Raw genomic sequence first — 22,432 nt, forward strand, 5'->3', positions numbered from 1 at the left:
GGCCCAAATTCTTGCAAATGAAACAAGTTCCTGATTGTGCTCTTTGGGCGCCTTCTTGCCTTTTCTTGGTCTCTGAAACCTTTGTCTCCTAGAGTAAAACATTTTAGGCTGGCTTTTCTTCGTGCATTTTTGAAATTGGAAATCACTTCCCCATTGTCCTTTGCTAGCGTTCTTCATTTTTATTTTGCAGCCATAATGATACGTTTCTGCATAGATATAACAAACACTTACATTGAAGCTGAGTTGTTTCTTCATTGATTTGGCTATCTTCTTTCAGAGGCATTCTTTCTGTAGAGTAAATACAATTTGTTCATGGAGTCCTGCAAGAGAAATATTTTTAATATATATATTTTCAGCTTCAAATCTGGCCTTAACAAGGTCTGGGATCCTACGAGGCATTGCAGACAAATATTTTCTCAAACAAGATGTATTTTGTGGGTATCTTGCCTTATAAAGAAGACCCTACATTGTACAGAAGAACTCAGGAATCTCTTTTATATCACAAAGTCTTTGGCTCATCAACATATCTGCATAATGATGGCCATAAACCTTAATTTTTCCATAAAACTCATGGAGAACTGCCTTGACAAGTTCAGCGACTGGTTTAGCACTATTCATAATATTGAGCTTGTTAGATTCATGCATTCTAGACCACCATAATTCTAAGTTACCTTGGAAACCCTAAGATATCCTTAAAGCTAATTTTGACCAAGAGACTCTGTTTATGTGAATGGACTTTTGAGTACTTTCCCATGCACTCTAAGTATGGATTGCCATGAGAATTTCATTTTTAGATTCGCAGTTCAGATTTGTCATTGGAGCTTGATCTATGTTAGCTCGACTAAGAGTAGGGAACTCATCAATGTTTGAAGGATCATATGGAGTTTTTCTAGGAGAACCATACTTAGTATTACACCACTTTTCCCATGCAAATTCAAAAGGTTGGTTTGGCCTATCACTATCTACACTTCTGGGTCTTTTACTGGATCCTTCCCCCTCTTCTTTTACCATTTTTATTTCTGTTTTATTCTGTGGTGGCATATCAAACACTGGGATTTGTGATTGGACTAGAGCCAATTTTTCTCTAACAAATGAAATAACATTTTTGAATTGAAAAATTCTGGGATTATGTATAGAGAGTTGTTTGAGCAACATTGGAGTATTTTTCTTTTCAGGGTTCTTTTCTTCTAGCTAGAATGTCTGGCTATAAAATTCTGCTGCAGTAAGTGCTTCTTCTAACTCAGGATTTTCTTTCTCCAGACTCAGCTTTAAATCTACTACTACTTCCTTAATTTTTTCTAACTTCACATTTACATCTTTTAACAGATCAAAATGCTTAGAATCTTTTTGACTAAAATCATCTAAAATAGAATGGAGTCTTGACACATGGGACTGTACTTTCAACACTTCTTGTGATAGGTCATCTAAATTCTGTGCTACACATGTTAGCTGATAATTGTTATAGTTTTTAATCCTTATAATCTCTTGGGGCTTCTCATCTATCACTTTCCTATAATGTAGGAAATCCACATTAGCTACAACATTCCCATCTTTGAATTTTTGTACAAAATTTCCAGGAGCAAGCCTCCTTTCTGGCAATAGAAGCTTTTCTAAATATTCCCCTACCTTTTCTCTAGGTAGTGTGTATCTCATGAACCTAATATCTCTTAGAGATGCAATCTGTAAACATTCCTGACATTCTATATGTTGGCCCAAATGTTCCTCTTTCAAAGTGGACTAAGGTCTGTGAAAGACTTCAAATTTTTTATATAAATTTGGACTTCTAGAGACAATACAAAATTTTCATTGAGAGGATGATTCATACTTGTGTTTTTCCAGATGCCTACTGAGTTTTGAAATATCATGGCTTTTGAGAGAGTGACTTCTAACAGGGCTTTTGGGTAATGTGTTTTCATTCCTTAGTCTAATGACTGGTCCTCTACTTGACTCAAAAATAGACAATCTTTTAGGCTATGGAGTTGGAAAATACCTTTGAGACAATGGATGGTATTCTCAAGTCCACTCATCAGGGATTTTTAATTGAGAAAACCCTATTGTGACAAGAGTGACATTACCAGGTCCAACCACCACTCATTCTGCTGTGGCTCTTTGAGTAAGCTGAGGATTGAGTTTTGGCAGAGTTGTCGAGACAAATCATAGACAAATAGTGGAATGTAGCTGGGAAATATAAGACTACTCAGTCATATTAAATCCAGAAAAATGGATGTAATCTTGAAGTAGTTCATTAATATGGGGATCGATTAAAAAACTTGGTATTGTTGGACGATGGATGACCAAACTGGACCATTGTGCAAAAGGGCCTCAAAACCACCTAGCAGGGCATCAATAAATTGGTTATGGCATGAATCAATCACATAAGCTAAGCAAGACACATTCAAACCAGTGTTGACAAGAGGATTGATGCCAAATTGTATTAGTCCAAGATGCACATACTTATAACCTTGTTCTAGTCCCCATTGGACATCTTCTGGTTTTATGAGGGGTATCTGATACTTAGGCTATGTAAGATTGATAGGCATATTTACAAAGGCATTTCGAATGAGATTGGCTACATGAAACTTAAACATTGGAAGGTTATAAATATTATTAGGAGATATACGAGGAAGCTTCCAATTAGGAGTTGGGGTAAATTCCTGAATTACTACCCTGGTATCATACAAGAGCTAAGATTTGTTTAGTATCCTTCCAATCCAATTGGTTTTCTTTGAAGCTTTCATATCAGTAGAGAAATCAAAACCACTGGAGGCCATTTCTTACTACAATTCACTACTCAGTGTTGCGCAAGCAGGTAAGGAAAAGAAATATGTGAAGGTAAAATACTATGCACCTGAGGAATGGGACTCCCTCAGAACTACAATGCCTTCCTTTGGCTTCAATTATCTAGAGACAAGGTCCACCAACAATCTTTACTGCAATAGGCTTTCGTATAATGTCTTCACGCTACTAACCACATCTCGCTTGTTATACTGATAGTTAATATGGCTAGAATGCTTACTCAAATAATAAAGACAAATCATAGAATGAAAAGGCACAACTTTTATTCACTGAAAGAAAAATATTACAACATATACATTATAAATACAGAGATTGACTGTAAGAGCATTTATCAGCCATAATGAAAATGGGAAAGCCAAATCTAACACTGTTCAAAGGTCGAAGGATTTCTGGCTCGTTACAGACTCTGCCTATTACAATGCAATCTTTGGCTCTGATACCATATTTACAGACTTAAATCAGAGTCGAGTTGTGCCATCAAAGGAAAAGAAGAGTGTATTGAGCCTAGTTGTAAGAAAAAATTGTATTTTGCATTTCGAAGTCATACAAAATCCAAATTGAGTGTTTTAAGAACCAAAACAGGGGTTTTGGTGCGCTTCGGAAACACTGGAAGAGTCCATTTGTCATTTATAGTAGCCAATACTTGCAAAATAGTATCCATTGATGCCTACGAGCACAGTCCAGAATGGTGAAGTTGATGAAAGAGACTTTTTGAAGCCGACATATTGCTTGTTGATCTCGAGTTGAGTACAAGGACCATTGCTGCTTAGTCCTTATATTTGGCATAATCACCGCTTTGTAGAATTGAGTTAGTTCGAGGGTGAGAGTTTTATGTAGGAGGACATTTACTGAAGAAAGACATTGCCACTCCTTCATCAACTAGACTCTATAAGACAAATATTAATGATGTACTCACTTTCCATGCGAGATCAATAAAGCGGCCTAGCCTTTGCGTAGGACCCGGAGATGTAGCCTAGGAGGGGTGAACTCCATCGTCAACAGGCTTTTGTCTCTTGCTTTGTGTCATTTTTATGCTTGTGAATATTTTTCATCTTATAGTTCTGTTGAAGCCCCAAAAATCGGGTCGACAACAAGGGGGATACCCGCCCGGTCCGGACCTTGGTTGGCAACTCCTTATTCGTTTGGTATAGTGGGTCCGACTGGGGATAATGGGACCAGTTTCCCAATCTATGAGTGTGTGTGTGTGTAGAATTTGATGTTGCTGATCTAACAGTTCCTATTTAAGATATTCTAATTCAAACTTTAATCTAATTTTATGCTATTGTAATCTAATAAACAACACATCTAAATCTATACTAGCCTGGGATGTAATTCTTCTATTATGCGATCTAAAGATATTTCAAATAACAACTGGTAATAAAGATCATTCATCGATTATTAGAAAGGAAATCAATAAAAACGAACCACTTCGCATAAAAAGTTAGACAAAACAGTTGTGAAAAACATATCGCATAATGAGCTATTCATACATTAGGCATAAATAAATAGCTATCACCGTACAAAAGTGCCAAATGATAACTCAGGCATTCATGCAATAATACATAAACAACTAAAAACTGTATATCACTTTAACATATAAGCATAAATGGTCAAGAGATAAAAGTACCATTTATGACTAGTCCTACTCATAAGCTTCAAGCGACAATGATTTATCTCTCCTCGCTCTAACATCCACTAAGAGTACAGAAGTGCAACATCAGTAGCATATATCAAATGCAAACATCAACAAATCTTGATCCATTCATTCACCAAAACCTCCTTTTGAGGGTGCAAAAGTGCATGTTCTGAGGACAAGTTTTTGATAAATTTCTGGACCCTTCTCTAAATGCATGAGAAGGGTTTAAATACTACTAACTAAATAACTTAATTACACAGATTCAGGATACGGTTTAAACGACCGCCCTTTTTCTAAGCAAAACTATTTCTAAAAATTAATCTAATATCTAACTATTTCTGCATTTGCTCCTTAATGTTGCAAGCATTCAGTATTTGCCTGGGTAGAGTCGGCTGACTGTCTTCCGCTTTTGGTTGAGCTAAGCAAACAGAAATGGTAAGAGCTGACACCATCTTTTCAGCAACATCAATGATATACTCGAGAGTCATCCTCTGGCTATGTGGAATTACTGCGTATGCCTAGTAATAATCCAAGTTCAACTTGGCTAACCCTTGAATTGATTCTGCCTTTTTCTCTAGCTTTCTGTTTCCAGTTTGTTCTTTACCATTGCTTTCTTGCATTTTTCGGGCTTACAAGTGACTGAGCAGTTAGAGGCTTTCCTTCTCGCACAATTTTCTCAGCGATGCGCGATTAAACTGCCTTCGTTCCCTGATCTGGGCTTCTCTGATGCATTTTTCGCCTTTAGCACCTTTTTCTTCACCGGGTATAAGCTTCAAAATTTGTAAAAATACTACTTTCGTGAGCTCCTGACCTTGAGCGTTAAACCACCTGTTGATATCAGCATTGTTCAATTACTCATTCAATCATGGCTGTAAATGAAAGATCTGTAATGGATGGCTCAGCAGTGTTCTGTGAATCTGCAGCTCTGTTGCATGCGGGCGTATTTTCTCTGTCTTTGAACATTGGAGCGTTACCCTTTTTCTTCATAGCTTCCTGCACATTACTTTGTGTAACTTCTGTTTTTCGTTCCTGCAGTTCACAAGTGAAGAAAGAGTAATGACAATAAAAATCGACAGGAAAGCTTTGAACTCTACGGATGTACAAAAACATGCCACCTGACGTGAACTGACTCTTTTAACAACACAAAACCATCTTTCCTTAACAACTGGCGTATAATTCATTAATTATCATTAAAGCGCATATCCAGTTCTTGGTTTATGGAAAACTTTTTCTTGAATATTGAGCCAGGGAAATTTGCGATGGGATGTTTCTGCGATTCGCATCGCAGCATCGCGTTATCGCAGTATCGCATTACCGCAATTTCATCATGTTGTGCTATCGCAAGGTTGGTTAATCGCGATATCGCAAGATCGCGGATTGCCGTATCGCAGTATCGAGGAACGCAATATTGTTATAATCGTTATGTGTCTTTCCTGCAATTTTGTGATATGCGATATGCGATATCACATATCAGCGTTTTTTTAAAGTTTTCCAACGTGAGCGTTTCTTAATGCATGCGATGGGATGGAGCTCGCGTCGCAATCTCATAGTTTATCATTTTTACTCATAAGGAAATGTCCTATCCTCCTTTGCGCGATGCGATGTTTCTTAAGGAGTAAAATACATGAGCCTTAATTGGTTTTTTGAAATTTTTTCTAAGGGTCCCCTCTTACCTAGTGTTATTGCTAATACTAAATAAGGAGGGGGGTTGTTGGTGGCCACACCAAGTTCATTAAAGTTTTTTTATTCATATGTGAATAAATTATGAACTAAAGATATAATTCTAAGAACTTGGAAAGTGTCAGAGGACTGTCATCTATTTTTTGAGCAATGAAGAAATTATGGATATATGTAGATAAAATTAGTATAGATTTATTTTAAGTATTGTTTTAGTATTTTTTTAGGTTTATTTTTTTTTAGAGTGTAAAATTTTAAAAAATATTGTATCTTTTTTTATGTAATATATCACAATGAATTCTCTCTACACAATGTATAATTTTTTATTATTTAAATTGTATATTCAAATCTAATATGTAGTATTAGATTTGAGTGCATGGGCAAGTACTCAAAAGTCCATTCACAGAAACATAGTTTCATGGTCAGAATTAGCTTTAAGGATAACTTGGGGTTTCCAAGGTAACTTAGAATTATGGTGGTCTAGAATGCATGAATCTGACAAGCTCAATATTATGAATAGTGACAAGCCAGTCGTTGAACTTGTCAAGGCAATTATCCATGAGTTTTATGGATAAATTAAGGTTGATGGCCATCAATATGCAGATATGTTCATGAGCCAAAGACTTTATGATATAAAAGAACTTCCTGAGTTCTTCTGTACAATGCAAGATCTTCTTTATAAGGCAAGAAAACCACAGAATACATTTTATTTGAGAAAATATTTGTCTGCAATTCCTGGTAGGATCCCAGACTTTGTTAAGGCCAGATTTGAAGCTCAAAATATAGATATTGAAAATCTTTCTCTTGTAGGACTCCGTGAACAAATTTTATTTACTCTATAGAAAGAATTCCTCTGAACGAAGACAACCAAATCAGTGAAGAAACAACTCAGCTTCAATATAAGTGTTTGTGACATCCATGCAAAAACCTATCATTTTGGCTGGAAAAGAAAAAAAAAACGCTAGCAAAGGACAATGTGGAAGTGATTGCCAATGTCAAAAATGCACGAGAAAGGCCAGCCGAGAAGGTTTTGCCCTAGGAGACAAAGGTTTCATAGACCGAGAAAAGGATATTTCAAGAAAAGTCAAGAAGGTGCCCAAAGAGCACAATTAGGAACTTGTTTCATTTGCAAGAAGCCGGGCCACTAGGCAAGAAAATGTCCTTTGAAGGGTAAAACTCGTGCATTTTTTCTAATATTTATGATCCAACTGAATGGGAGCAAGTAGATCAGACACCACAAAATGAAGAATATTTTTCAGTCATAGATTCAGATAAGTCAAACTCTCCATCTCAACAACTTGAAGACTCATTATGCTCTAAATCCACCTCAGATCTTGACTTCATTTTCGATGTTAAGATGTTTCATTTAGAAAATCCCGCATACCTTCACTTTGAAATTGCATCTATACAATCTCGTATTTATTCTATCACACCAGGAGATTTCAACATCTGACACCAACTCACGGAGTGTCTCTCAACCCTCCAGCACCGACTTGCCAAAATCACACAACGAAGCATGGTGAATCTTTGTGCTTACTATCCAAGTGACACACCTACCACATTTCAATATATTTTGTTTACACCCTCATCCAACATTCCACCAAAGAAGCCATTTCCCCGCAGGTCTACTTTAAGCAGAGAAGAAGTAAGCTTTCTTCATCAGAGGAAATCCTATGGGTTTAAGAAAGATACTCCCATCATTGAGAATCTCTCAAACGAAGAAGAAGAATCACACCAGGTTAGTAAACTACAAGGAGAAATATTGCATCTAGAAACCATCATTGAAGAAAAAAGAGGTTTGGTTAAAGAAATTCTAACTAGTATGAGAGTTGACCAAAAGGAATTGGCTGAAAAATGGAAACATCTTACAGAACTAAAAAATTCAATGATGATAGAAGAATTTGAAGATATGCTCAAAGAAGAAGAAGATCATAACTGGGAGCAACAAGCATTACAATGCATACCAGAAGACCACCAGCTAGAACCAGGTACATCTATTCTCCAGATGAAGGGATTTGAAAATATGATTGTTATTAGAGTAGATGTCAAAGTAAGTGGTTATAAACAATATTCTCTGGATGCACAAATAGACATAAGAGCTACAAATTCTTGTTCAAAACATAGTGACATTCCTGAATATTATTTGCATCCCACAAACTTGCAGATTAGAGCTGTAAATAAGACATTAATGACTATCAGAGCTATGGCTCCTGTTTTCCATATTATTCTTAATAGAATTCCTACTTTTGTAAATTTGTACAGTTTTGATACAGGTAGTGATATTTTGTTGGAACAAGATTTTGTGAGGAGACATCTTCCTCTTGTTGTAGAAGCAAGTCATATTTGCCTCAACATCCAAGGAAGAACTATAAAATCCAAAGCAAGCCAAGTTATATAAATAAAATTGTAGACCATATCCCAGATCTAGTTGAGTGTTCCCTTGACAAGCTAGCAAAGATCAAAAAGGTAATCAGAAATGCTGAGATCCAAGGGCCAGAATACATCAGAGAGATAAAAGAGAAAATTGAAGAAGAATGTACAACAGATGCACCCAATTCATTTTGACAAAGAGATAAATACTTTGTGGATCTTCCCTACAAAGAAAATTATTCTGGAACACCTTAGAAATCATCAAAAAACCAGATGTCCCCACCAGAGCTCAAACTCTGTAAAAAGGAGATTGCTGAACTATTAGAAAGAAAGTTGATTGAACCATGCAAAAGCCCTTGGGCTTGCCCATCATTTTATGTCAACAAGCATTCAGAGAAAAAGAGAGGTAAGCCTCGGATGGTGATAGTTTCCTATCAAGTATCCTCTGCCATCTAAATAAGCTTTATTTTAGAAAATCAGTAATAATAATGTGTTTTAAAATAGGATATTTTACTTGAAGAGAGGATTCTGGCAGATAGGGATCAAACCATTTGACAGATACAAGACAGGTTTTGTGGTACCACACGGGTAGTTCCAATGGTGAGTAATGCCCTTTGGATTGAAGAATGCACCCTCTAAATTCCATAAAATAATGGAAGATATTTTTGGGGACTTGAAATTTGTTATTTTTTATATTGATGACTTATTAATTTTTTCTTTTGACTTGAAAGAACATAGAAATCACTTGGAGATAGTTCACCACGGGATTTTTAAGCATGGGTTAGTCCTCAGCAAGCCTAAGCTTGAGTTTGCAAAAACTAGAAATAAATATCTAGGACTAATCCTTTTCCAAGGCAAAGTTGAGTTACAAGAACATCTGTTGAAAGCTTTAACAAAAATTCCAGATGCCATTTATGATTGCAGACAATTGTAGAGGTTCTTGGGAAGCCTCAATTACATTAGGAAGTTTTATGAAAATCAAGCCAAAGATTTCAAGGTCCTACAGAAGAGTCTCCGAGGAATAGAATGGACCCCATCTATGATGATTGTAGTTCAAATTTTTAAACAAAAGGTCCAAAACCTGCCAAGTTAGGTTCTTCCAAGACATGAATTTCCCTATATTTTTGAAACATATGCATCCAATGAAGCATGGGCGGGAGTTTTAATGCAAAAGTATGAAAAAAGGGAAGAAGTTTTCTCATATGCATCAGGATGTTTTAATAACACTGAACTCATGTATCCATCTTCTCATAAAGAAATCCTTCTGTAAAAAATGGAATCGAGAGATTCAGGTTGTTCTTGAAGCCAATAAAATTCATTGTAAGAACAAACCTCAAACATATGGCTGGGATGCTTAGAAACAAAAGGTTGTTTAAACAAGGAAATACTAGGATACTAATATGGAGCTTATGGTTGGACGGATTTGACTTTGAGACTGAGTATAAAAAGGGAAAAGATAATTGTTTAGAAGATTTGCTTACAAGAGAGGTAGCTCAGAAAGAAATCAAGATGTTTAGTTGTTCATCAACTTCAACTTCATCAACACCTTCTTATGCTCCAGAGGGTTTTCAATGGGTTCTAATATGTATATATTGTCATATGTCATTTTGTTTTCAATGTCTCGTAAATAGGGTCAAGGAGAGTCTTGCATATGAATACATCCTTGAAAAATGGGTTAATAGTAGCCATAGTAATGTAAGTAATATTATGTATTTTATAGAGTCACCCATAATGTTTCAAGGGGCCATTAGATTTGCACCTTTTGCATGGAAAAGATATATTTGTCTGTATGAGCCATGGCTGAGCTATGCAGACTATTGTAATATCTTGTTGTACACCAAATATTCCAATAGAATTTGGATGATGTTCGAATGTAGTTCTATGTGTAACCCTATAATCACTGGTCACCTTGGTTCAAAATACTACTACAAGAATGGTGCCAAAGAGAAGGAATATTCTCCACCATAAAAAGACATGAATTTATTGATTATATTCCAGAAGATATAAGAACAACAACACGGTCTGAGGCATGGTTTTTCTTCCAGATAGAGCATTTGTTTAGCACACTTAAAGTACATACTACTCAGCCACCAGAGAAACCCGTCTACAAGGAGATATCTCAGTTCTTTGGATCGATTTGTAATCCTATAGATGAGAGGGTACCTAGTATGTATGGATCTTCTTTGTTTCCGTGCTATAATATCATGCCAGCACATGAATAAGCTCATTTGTCACCTAGACCACAACATCTATATTACTCAAGTGACAGTGATAATTATGGATATCCAAGCGTCTTACAAAATATTTGTAAGGAATCATGGTGGGTTGTATTTCATGTCTAGTCACCTGACAGTAAGTGTGACTGGTATTGTGGGATTTCGATCAAATATCCATTGTGTAAATCTTAGAAGATATTTTTAGGACAATTTAAATGACTAAGTGGAGGGGTCTGTCCTCCAAAGTAAAATTTATGGTTAACTTTCCATACGAATATTTGAAACTCTGAGCACTTCTCCAACTTTTGGTGGGACTTGACCCACATTTGAGAGAATCTATGGAAAATTTTAGATTTGAGATCTATAGTTTGTACACTTTATGTAGATAGGTCATATTTCGAGAAGAGAATGGATGCTCTCTTGAAATCCTATAAATAAAGAAAATTTATTTCCATTTAGGCATCCGAGTCGGGGTTTTTGAGCTCTCTCTTTCTAAAATATCTTTGTCATTCTGTCTTAGGTCGAGTTTGACAAGCCTGCGCATGTACACTTTGATGGATATGTGAACCTAAAATGGCAGGACTCTTAGGAAGTATTGAGTCTGAGACTTTACTAAGGTCGATCCGCGCCTCTGATTTAAGTCTATAAATCATCTCTCTCTCTCTCTCTCTCTCTCGCTATATATATATATATATATATATATATGTTTCCATGACTTCCAAGTTGCCGTGAGTTGTAATTATGTGAGTTCCTAGGTTAATAGTTGTACTAGCTATTTTTAGTAATCTAGATCCACCATTCTCAGATCTAGAAGTATCATGTATTCCTATATATGTAATATTTGTGAGATCAATAAAAACATTGTGTGATTTGTTTTGTGTGAACAATCTCTCACTCTATCTCAATAATTTATAACATGGTATTAAAGTCGGTGTTGGCCTAACTCCCTCACGAGAAGGCCAGGAAGATGTGAGAACCATGAAAGCTAATGTTTTGTACATAGATTAGTTTAGTATTTTATTTTTTTTTTGCATTTTTGTGTGTAAATTTGTGTAGATCTGGAGTTTCTATCTATTTGTTGTGTAGATCTAGAATCAAAGAAAAAATGTTGGTTGTGATTGCGAGAAGGAGCCGAAGTATGAAATTCTATTTTCTTTTTATGACCCGTGCATTGAGATATTGGCAAAGGAAGAATTGATCTCAATTATCTCATTACTCATGGTCATTGGCGTGATCTGTTGATCTCCTTCCATGTTCACATGACAACAGACGACCTTGAAGATCATACCTAGAAATCGTTGCAATTGGGCATAAGCTAAGGAACAATGAAGGGTAGGAGCACACGATACATTATGGATTTTATGACAACCCTGAGTGGTGTGAGATTGTGTATCTTCCATAAGTCAAGGCAAATCTACAAGGACTGTGTTAGGGCATAAAATCATCATAACCTAGAGGAAGAGAACTTTCATTTTCTTCAGTTTCATGAGACTTAAAATTTTCTATCAGGATATTGTTCTCTATTTCATTTCATTTGTGAGGTCATCGTGCCCGAACTCTGTGTCAAGGGAAAGCCATGGAGTGCAAGTGTAGAATGCAACATCATTCTGGATGACAGTTGATGGGAGAACAAAATCTTTTCTTTCGTAGAATGGCTGAATCTTCGTCTCGTGTCATATTCATCCCTAAGGGAAAGTGGCAGTGCAAACCTTCAGATCTCCCTTGTGAATGGGATCTCCACGAAAAGAGATAGCTGAGAAGTCAGGTGTCCACATAAATCAAGATTTGATTTGTGGCCATCGCTATGGGGATGCTTCTGGTCAAGGGATTGAGCCCGTCACATTTTTTTGAATGGGCAGTCACTCTTTCCTTTGGGTACGTAGATGTTGATTGGTTTGTGAAGGACTTGGGTAGTGACTCTTTCCCTTGGGTATGCAGATCGTTCATAGCTATGGTTCCCATGGTATTGTATATGTGTGATTAGTAGGTATTTATTGTTTGTACGGTCCAATATGGAGTGATATGTTTTATAAAGATGTTATGTATAAATTTTTAATGGATTTATGAAGGAGATGTCTCACACATCTATAGATTCGTGGTTATATTTGTGAGATGATTTATATAAATTACCACAAAGAACAAACCAACTATTCAAATGAATAATGTGACCTGTCATTCTCTGGGAGCATTAGTCACATGTAGTTCTTAATAAGGTCAAGTTGGTGTGACCCATCGTGCTCCGGGAGCGTCAATATAGGTTATTTATACAAGGTCAAGTTGTAGAATTGTCTATTGAAGACATTCTGTACCCAGAATGTTATCCTAGATAACTGGTGAATATAGTGGAAGGCCATATATTCAACAGATGGTGGCAGTTCCATAGGATGGTTCAATATTGAGACTAGCCCGTTGTGCTCCGAGAGGTTGAGAAGCGTCAATTCTATAAAGCACATCAACGATGATCTGAAGCGGTTATGTATTAAATGGATCAAGTGGGAAGCTTGAAAGTGTGGTGAAGAAAAGAGCGGAAACCATGATATTTCAGAGTGGATATGAGTGCTAGTGATGACCATATCAGACAAATTTGACAGAGATTCATTCATTGTTGTAATGTAGATACTTTTTTTTTTTCATGTAAGCATTAAGGGAGGGTATTGGAAGTAATGTTTCCATGACTTCCAAGTTGTCGTGAGTTGTAATTGTGTGAGTTCCTAGGTTAATAGTTGTACTAGCTATTTTTAGTAATCTAGATCCACCATTCTCGGATCTAGAAGTATCATGTATTCCTATATATGTAATCTTTGTGAGATCAATAAAAACATTGTGTGATTTGTGTTGTGTGAACAATCTCTTGCTCTCTCTCAATAATTTCTAGCAGTTTTAACAATAAAAATTTAGTGACCATAGTGAGGTTGGAATTATTAATGTTTTATAATGCGTTTAATTAAAACTAACTAAACTTGCATATTCATTTTTATTTTTTATTATAGCTAACATCGCTCTTCTATTTAGAGAATCACACATCACCCTCATACTAAGTTGTAGAGTGAAAATAGAATTTGTAATTAAAAATTAAAGTAAGAAGTGTAATTGGTTTTTGAAGTCCAATTCATTCATATAACAAGAGTCAAGTGGTGGCATGTCACTGCTTATTTGCATATATGAATTGTGTGATTTTAGCTTCTTTAGTTGAAATGATATATGTGAAAATGGAATTATTTGAAACAAAAAGGTTTTTTATTAATAAATTTATTAACAATAAATTTATTAAAAAAATAAATTTATTTTAAAGTAAAAAAAAAACTATTTATTTCAAGTTTTTTAATAAAGGCTTTTTATTTCTTTTTAATTATTTGTTAATAAAATTTTATTTTTCAAATATCCTAAAACTTTAACATAAAAATATCATTGCCTTTACTTTTAAATTAATAAACAAAATTGCATCTTACTTTACTTTTTGCAATTTCTCCAAATCAATCACTTAAAAGTTCTAATAATGTTATAAAACTAACATTTCATTCATTACTTTTAGTTATTAGTTTTGTTGTATTTGACTTATTTAATAATATTTAATGTTTATCGGAAAAAATAAAAAATAAGAAATATTAATTTCTCAATTAATAATAAAATTTTAAATATTTTAGTGAAATTTTTAATATTCTAAAATATTTAGACTAAAAAAGTCTTAATAAAGTAATTATACATATTTTTAATTAAATGTTAATATTCTGAAATATTTAGTAAAAATCATATATATATAACAATTGAAATTTAAAAGTTTTTCAAAGATACTAGATATATAATTATTTTTCCATTTAACATGAAGTTAATATGTAACATTTAATAAAAATATTAAATTTATTTATATTCTTTTATTAATAAATCTTAAATGTCATATATTAACTTCATGTTGAATGGGAAAATAATTATAGATCGAACATTTTTGAAAAACTTTTAAATCTCAATTGCTTTTTATATTATATATATGTTTTTTGAGTTTACTTTAATTAAGAAAAATTGATTATTATATTTTTAATTATCAAAACTAACCTCAAGAATAAAATTATTTAAATTGGTTAAACAAATTTATAAAATTAGAAAATTCTACTAAGCAATTACATTTCTATATAAAATTATATTTTATATAATTTAGAGTTTATATAAATGATTGATTTTATCAAATTTTATATTAACTTAAATAAAATTTAGATTTTATTTTTTTAATAATTTTAAATTATTGAAATAGATTAATAAAAATAAAATAATAAAAAACATATATCTAATATGCTAGTGTTTATCTTTAAAAAATAATAAGTGAAGAAGTAAAAAAGGAATGGCTAATTGGTACGTTATCAAAGACTAGTTGAAGTCGGGGTCTTACATCCTCACACAAACACGATCAACAAAGCTTAGAGGCTCGACTTCCGATTAGTAGTGGTAAGGGATCCTGCGTCCTCACGCGAACACTGAGCCCAACTTCCTTGAACCCGTCTAGTCCTACATGCCAACATTTGGCCTGAAGGCTCGACTCTCGACTGTAGAATTGCACATTTCACTTCCAAAACTATGATTACAAATAAGAACAGAATAAGTTCCCTTATGCAAAACCAGGTTAACAACCTTAACTAATGCATTGATGACATTCTAAATGACACTGTGTTAGCCAAATCCTGTGATTGATCTCCAACTCCTCAAAGATTGGCTATGTCTCAAAGTCACATTCAAAGTTATTATACTCAAGTGGAAGGGTAGGTAATTATGCAATTACCAATGGAAAACGTTGATGAAATAACAACAAACGTTTTCAGTTGGTCAACTCACTCTCCATATCTATATTTGATAAAGTTTTAGGTGTCTTTTGCAGAATATATATAAATAATTATGTATTTGAAGTTATCCTCAATAATAAGCCAATGAAATATTACCAGAAAAAACTTTTATAATTTTTTTTTTGTTTTAGAAAATAAATTAATTTTAATATATTTCTATTGTAATTTAATAGAATTTTTTTTTACAAAACACCTCACATATTTTTACAGAATATATCATGGCCCTTCATGAATGTATCATGGGCCTTCCTATCAATTCTTTAAAGGAATTTTGATCCAAACCTTCAACAGACAACCATGAATAGTTTACAGATCCAACGCACAATTAAACTAAAATTCAAGTGTATTTGGATGATCTCATTTCCTCTTTATAAACTCAAATCCATATACTAAAAGTTCGAGCAGGGTCCACCGGTGATCGGGGTCAGTTTTGCTTCCCGCTCCTAATGCTGTCAATCAGCCCAGGGTACGTTCTCTGACTAGTCGGGGTCGACCAGTCGACTCAACAAATTTTCTTTATTAGGTTGCTGACAGTCTGACTGCTCCAGATCGAGGGTATATGAGGTTGGGCAGACCTCCTATTAGGTTCATGTCCCAATATTTTACACGTGGCTTGATTTCCTTAGTTATTCAATAAACTGCACATAGATGTAGACTACTCATTAGCTTGTGTATTTACATTATTTTTTAAATATAAATTTGATAGGAAAGAGTTCCAATTGAGACGTTGTAGTTCAAGATGTTAGTTATATCCAGATTACAAAGTTGGGAACCTTGGGTGAACATGTTAAATATATATTAAAATATTAATATATCTCCAGTGTATATAATCATATCATGTTATAGATAAGGATTTCAATCCATAAATTCCAACCATTCAAACTATTTGGCGTAGTTATTAGATTCTTTCTTAAAAAATTTACTTGATTTTTATTAAAATAAATGATTTTTATTTTTTATTTTTTAATTAACTTACAATAAAAACATAAATCAGACCGTATAGTTTCTTTTACAAACGCTAAAAATAAAAAATAAATTCTTATACTAAATGTTATCGGATTTCAGAAAGAGACCCGACTTCTGATTAGTCGTGGTCGAGGTCCCATGTCCTCACACAAACAACAAGCTCGACTTCCTTGAACCTGACTAGTTCTACAAGTCAATATTTGACCTGAAGGCTCGACTTCGTACTTGCACATTTCACTTTCAATCTATCAATTTTCATAGTCCTGAATCTCGAAACCAGTGGTGGAAGCATTCAGGAGATTTCAGAAATGGAGGGCTTGAATTTTACGTATGCGCAGGACAAGGGTGACACACAACTTCCCCCAGGGTTTAGGTTCCATCCCACTGATGAAGAGTTGATCACTCACTATCTTGTTAGAAAGGTCCTTGACAACAATTTCTCAGGCCGAGCCATTGCTGAGGTCGACCTCAACAAGTGTAAGCCTTGGGATCTTCCAGAGAAAGGGAAGATGGGCGAGAAGGAATGGTACTTTTTCATCCTCAGAGATTGCAAATATCCAACTGGGCTACACACCAACAGAGCCACAAAAACAGGGTATTGGAAGTCCACTAGCAAGGACCGAGAGATTTTCAATGCACGAGGTTCTTCCCTCGTTGGGATGAAGAAAACCCTAGTGTTTTACAAAGGCCAAGCTCCCAAGGGAGAGAAGAGAAACTAGGTGATGTACGAGTATCGTCTCGAGGGAAAATTTTTGTATAATCAACTTCCCAAGACTTCCATGGATGAATGGGTGGTCTATCGTATATTTCAGAAAAGTATAGGAGCAAAGAAGAGTTCATATGGATTCAACAAAAGCTCATATCTTGACGTTGGGTCTCCTTCCTTGCCCCCATTATCAGCAGTCAATGATGAAAGTGGATCTCTGGAGAGTGAAGGATCTACAAGGGAGCATGTGTCCTGCTTCTCCAATCCACAGTACAACAAAAAAAACAATAACAATGACTTCAAGACCCCTAGTCATCATCTGCAACAACATAGAACATCTGCAGACTCTGCAGAACTCTCTGAAATTGCCAGCATTATGAGGAGCACTGCTCCTTTCATACACAACATGGTTCTAAATGACCCAAGGCTCAACATGAATAGCATTAACAGGTCTAGTCCATTCCCTCCATTTCTGAACCTGAGACAAGAGAACAACCATGTCCCACAAGCTCCTTTTCTTTTCTCACAGTTGGTTGCATTCCCACCAAATTCCATACCTACAAATGTGAGCTTCCAATGGAAAATCAGGCCCAAATCCATAGCCTCCTTCCAGGGTTACCCCAGAATACTCTCCTGAGGGCACTATTTGATCAATACAACGATCCTGGAACCCTAAAGCATTGCAAGTTGGAACCTTCTTTTGGTCCACAACTAGACAAATCTGGCAAGGTTGAGTCTGCAAGTCAGTGGGTTGAGAGTCAGCCACGACCTGAAATCAACATGGAAAACAACGACCTTCCTCAACAGATGCAGCCTCAACCTGCACTCTCCCTTCCTCAATATGACACGTGTTTGGGTACTAAAATAAACTCTGAAATTGTCTGTAATCGTCTTAACCACCCATTTCAGGTAGGCCCTTCATCAACTACTAGTCCAGTGGATCTGGACAGCTTCTGGGGCTATTGATTTCACTCCACCCAGACCATTTCTATCGCCAAAAATTGCAATATGTACATATAATCTACGAAGGCTTTTGAACAAAGGCTTGGACCAAAGAAACACTAAAGCACATCTGGTTTTGATTGGGCTCTAAGTTGTTGGTGATTATGTGTTAAGACACAATATCATCTATTAGAAGTTAATGATGTGTTTAATTCGGCTGGATTGATAGAAATTCTGATTTCTCAATGTTCTCATTGTTGTTTTTTATAGGAAAAAATTTAAAATCTTATACTCTCAGGCCTTTAGCTTGTTTCCAGGTTGGTAGTCATTCATGATCAGAAATAACATACTTCTATAATGATGAAACTTTTGGTACTGATGAGATATCCAATCAAGAAAAAATTGAGAAGACGAAGAGGTGTGCTACAATTTTTCTGATTTATGAGAAATCACAAACCTAGAATACGTTTAGTGTAGCTTCCATTCTCAGTGCAAATGTTCTGATTACTTCGAGCTTTGCAAGCGAATTGTAGATTTATATTTTAGATTATTTCCATGCTCGAATGGGAAAGTGTGTGCCTTTTGATCTTATCAATAAGTACTCACTCCAACCGCTTGCTTCGCTCTCCGATAGCTTTCACATCTCATTCATAATTTCTTGCTTAAGATCTTATTTCTTATCATTTATCTAACTCGAATTGGAATTGGCTCAGATGCTTTCATACGGTCAATTGTCTCTGCCTATGCCAGCCCCAAACAAGATAGAGATTGATATATTTATTTACGAAATTAGAAATTTATTTAGTATATTGCAGCTGAACTGAACCGAGACGGGAATGGATCAAAAGGATGGAAGGAAGGATTTTCCTTGGGAATACATAAGGTTGCCTTAATTATAAGGCAACAATACTTTCATTATTTCTACATTCGAACCAATATGAAATCAGGATTCAGTTTACCTTTGTGTTTGTTTCTAAACGTCAGCCCGACTATGAAATCGACCCTGACCCTAGTAGTCAAAGGTCAGGACTGAGTTTCACTTGATAACCCATAGGAAGTGATCAGCTCTGACCCCGACCCGATCTATATATTGTAGGGATATATATTGCAATTTCTATTGGACGTGGTCGAGTCTTGAAATATCACTATGAATCAATTTATTTTGTGATCTATTAGATTCTTACAAGCCGCTTGCATTATAAGCACATTAAATAAATAAATAATTGATTTTTTTTTGTATCTATCATGCTTTTAATATTCCACTATATTTTACTTTTCTGTTGAGCACATGTTTTATGATGAAACATCAACATCAAAATTTTTCTAAGACCATAGATTTCAAATGCTTGTTATATGATTTTTAAGTTTTGAGTGTGGAGAACGGGCTGACCTTATATCTGTTTCAAGAGGCCGAAAGGTCAGTGTCACGCTCCTACACTTGTGGTAGTCTTCCAACCGCTTATAGTGAGGTGCGGCACCACCGAACACTTTCTTTTCACCAATACTAATGCTCATGGGCTACGCCTAATTCACTTTTCCTTACTTAGTTTGTGTTTCACAACCAAGCAATATTATGTTTAGCCTTTATACTAATGAACACCCATACTCATTCATTATCATCAGCAATTATAAAAGAGAACAACAATTGCACAGTATAAAGGGAGGGGCAACTCCCTAAACAATGAGTCTGCCCAATAATATATTAAGAATATCAGTTTACAATACACAAGTATGTCTTGGCAAGACCAAGTCCCATACTTAGCCAATTTTACATCAATACAACTTTCGTGCACTCCTTGCACGATGGGCGGGTGCTCACCCGAGCCACCAAGACACCCTCGCCAAGTCCCGGCACAACGACACAACCGCACATCCAACCCGGGCACGTCTTGCCCAACACCTTCACCTCTCACCGTGAGCGATTCCAACAAGTGCGTATCACCAAGGAGTGCGCATGAGCTATGCGCTCATCTCCCTTCTAAAACTGCGCACTTATCACCCTTCTCCAAGAGCGAAGATAGAATGTGTTGTCGAATTGTCGAATGAGTTTGAACGCTCCTCCAACGCATGTATATAGTCATCGTGGGGTGTGGGTGGGCTGCCCAGCCGACCGCCCACACACCCCTTCATCGCATCGTTTGGGCGCTCTTTCAAGTCGGCCTCACCCCATCGTCGTAGGTCGGCCACCCCCTATCGTTCACCTCTCCAAGCGCTATATAAACTCCAACGCTCTTCCATTATCGTCGTTCCTTTCGTCGCATATGTGTCGCCTCCATCGCACATCGCAACTCGTCCGTGTGCGCTCGCCCGGGTCGTGCACCGCGCGCCCTCCCGTTCACCGCGCCCGCGCCCGTGCGCGTTTACTCCAACTCGCGCGCCTGCCTGCTTGGGCGCCCGTGCGCCCGCGTGTCCGCGCTCTCGCCTGTCGTGCGGCTCGGCTCACCCCTACCCAACCGCGGCCACTTGCCCAACCGCGCTCAGCTAAACTCGAGGACCTTGCATCCTCCTCCACCTGAAATCATTGTCGTCCTCGACAACATACCATCTCGGTAGCCATCCGCCAAGATCATCATTATCCATGATGTCAACTCCTCCACATAAGGCAAACATCCCTGCAACATATGTAGAACTCCATCTCCATCATGTCTTGCCTTAGCAACCACCTGTCACCAAGACCACCATACCAAGGTATACACCTCAACGGTATGTCCTCCATCATCAGATATCATCTCGATCCATGATCATCGACCCCTCTGTCGCAATCTCCACATGCTGCTCTCCATCGTGGAAGGTTGGTCCCTCCATCTCAAGCTACATGCCTGATGCAACATCTCGTGTCAACCTCATCATGTGTCACCATGTGAACCTCTGCCATGATACTCCAACACAATGCTAACATATCTCTGCACACTTCGCGACCCCATGTCTGAACTAGTTGGGTAGCTAATCCAACTGTCACGCTCAAACCATGAGAGTGAACATCCTCATGCCATCATCAGTTGTTCCTCAAAACATCCTGCCACATTCTTGACTCATCAAGAATCTATCTCCATAAGTGTAATCCATGCTCAGGTCCATGGAAACTCCATCCATCTCATCTGCAACATGTCATGATGCTTGATGCCAAGCCATCCCTGCACCATCAATCATACCTGCTCAACATGTTTAGGGACTCACTGCCATGAGCAGCTAACAATGAGCCCCATCTTCTTGTCCATCTAAGAAGATGTAGAGGGAGTAGAGCCTGAAGGCTCTCCCTCACTAATCAATTTGATCCATCTATCAGGATCCTCAATCTCCATCCTTTGTAGATAAGCAACCCGGTCTTCCTTCTGGACATCCGGCCTCACATACACCTCCTCATCATCATCATCATCCTCAACCAACTCTAGCCTTCTTGACAAGTCCAATATGCTATCTGAAAGTGACCTGATGACCAATGACTGCTCGGTAAGATTTGCCTCAACAGTAGAAAACTGCTTACTCATATCTCCCATTCTCTTCTCATTCTACATTTGCATCACTCCCAATTTACAATCAGGCCTTGTCACTCCAATGGTTGGCACACCAATGGGTACATCTTCCCTTCCATCATAAATGTAGAGCTTCTTCAAATGTGGAGCAATCATAGCATAAAATTGTTTCATGAATTCCATCCCCAATACAACCTCATAGTCATCAATCTGCACTATAGTGAAATCAACCTTCCCTGTCCATTCACCAAGTGTAGTGTCCACCCTCTCAGCTATACCAAGAATTTCAATAGGAGGAGAATTCACTGTCTTTATTTGTGCCTTTTCCGGTACAAATTTCAGCCCAATCCTTCTCACAGTATCTTCGCCCATGAAGTTGTGAGAAGCCCCACTATCCACCATAGTGAGTACATCAGCACCTCCAACCTTCATTCGAACATACTCCAATATGTTCCTCTCAGGATCCCTCCTAGAGACCACCTCCGTAGTAGCAGAAGCACCAAGTATCTGCATCATCCCCATAGAAGCACCTTCATTCTTCGCATCAGATTGTGCAATAGAAGCCACCTTTGGTCTAGAAGGACAATTCTTCACCGTGTGTGGTCCAGCACATATCCAACACTTCAAGGCTTTCTTCGTCTTCGAACTATCATTTGATTTCGAAGCATCATCCTTCTTCTTATCCTTCGGCTTATCAGACTTCTTCTTCTTGTCATCAGAAGTCTCATCATAATGCTCCACCAACCTGTCAACAGCAGCAAAAGCTTCCTCAAGTGTCCTAATCTTCTGCCTCTTCACTTCATTGCATGCCCAAGGTTTCA

General features: G+C 36.8%; 1 pseudogene; it reads left to right on the top strand.

Moving 5' to 3' along the window:
* The first annotated feature begins 16,798 nt into the window (after positions 1-16,798).
* On the top strand, positions 16,799-18,162 carry LOC149246477 (uncharacterized; annotated as a pseudogene).
* Positions 18,163-22,432: the final 4,270 nt, after the last annotated feature.

This window comes from Pinus tabuliformis, chromosome 7, assembly GCF_031772625.1.
Source record: "Pinus tabuliformis cultivar Carrire ecotype Pingquan chromosome 7, CPIR1, whole genome shotgun sequence".
Taxonomy (NCBI): Eukaryota; Viridiplantae; Streptophyta; class Pinopsida; order Pinales; family Pinaceae; genus Pinus; species Pinus tabuliformis.